This window comes from Otolemur garnettii, unplaced genomic scaffold, assembly GCF_000181295.1.
Source record: "Otolemur garnettii isolate 467f Iridium unplaced genomic scaffold, OtoGar3 scaffold00014, whole genome shotgun sequence".
NCBI lineage: Eukaryota > Metazoa > Chordata > Mammalia > Primates > Galagidae > Otolemur > Otolemur garnettii.
In genome coordinates, this window is record NW_003852409.1 from 15,251,389 (window position 1) to 15,252,799 (window position 1,411).

Genomic DNA, 1,411 nt, shown 5'->3' on the forward strand with positions numbered 1-1,411 from the left:
AGTCTACCTGCTTGGGAGGCTGAGGCAAGAGGACCACTTGAGCCCAAGAGTTTGAGGTTGCTGTGAGCTGTGCTGCTCCAGCACTCTACCAAAGACGACAAAGTGAGACTCTGTTTCAAAAAAAAAAAAAATTCCCTACAGCAGTGGTTCTCAACCTTCCTAATGTCTCAACCCTTTAATACAGTTCCTCATGTTGTGGTGACCCCCAAACATAAAATTATTTTCATTGCTACTTCATAACTGTAATTTTGCTACTGTTATGAATCGTAATGTAAATATCTGATATGCAGGACGTATTTTCATTGTTACAAAGGGGTCACGACCCACAGGTTGAGGACTGCTGCCCTACAGAATGTGGTCTACGTATTCCATTTCCACTTCTGAGATGAGCTTCCCACTTTCCCCCCACTTCTACCTCTGAACCACCCATTCCCTGATAACTGAAGTCCTCTACATCTTTACCCTCCTCCTCCTGACATAACTGACTCAGGTTCATCCTGAGGACACTACTTCCCCTACTGCCCATTCTCCATACTCCATCTACCACAGGACCAGAAATAAGATAAGAATTTGTCTTGCATAGCAATGCCATCTACAGACCACTTCTTCTATACCCTCAAGTAAAATCTTTTCCTCTGTTGGATTTTAGGCCACAGTCAACCTTGGTTGACTCTGTCATCTTACTGGTCCCTCCCCATGCATATACCCTTGATTGGCCCCCGATCTACCTGCAGTCTCACAGTCACAATGGCTGACCACGATGTCTATGTGGATGACCTATCCAACAGCTCCCTGACCTTCTCCACCCCATGAGCTCCTTGTAACTTTAGACACCTCATCCTCAGACAAATCTTGAATCTTGTCAGTTGCCTCAAACTGCTCCACCTCCAGAAGTTTAAAGTCTAGTAATCTATCTTTTTTCTTCAACCTTCATTTCTCTCCCTATTCCTTCTAGATCTGTTCTTTGATCTTAGTAAGACCTTCCAGACTTTGATTTTTCCATTTTCTTCCAGAATATTTGTCTCTCCCCATCCAACCTTAACTCTTAGCTCTTCAGATCAATTACTGTGTTAACAAATCTGTTCTTTTTTCCCCCCTTAACCTCTCATCTAACCCATTTGGAAAAACATCTGGGCCTTCCATGAGTCTTGTCCCTGGTCATTTCTCTCTCCTATTGCCCCATAGCAATTATTTCATATTTCTCCATTATCTTCAAACTCACTACTTCTTGTCCCACCTTGTCTCCTCATATAAGAAGGAGTCATTTACATTTACTACCTTACGGAGAATATAAAAAGTACTGAAAGGTAATCACATTAAGTCTTTGTTGTTGGCTCAGTGCCTGTGGCTCAAGTGGCTAAGGCGCCAGCCATATACACCTAAGGTGGTGCTTTTAAATCCAGCCCGGGCC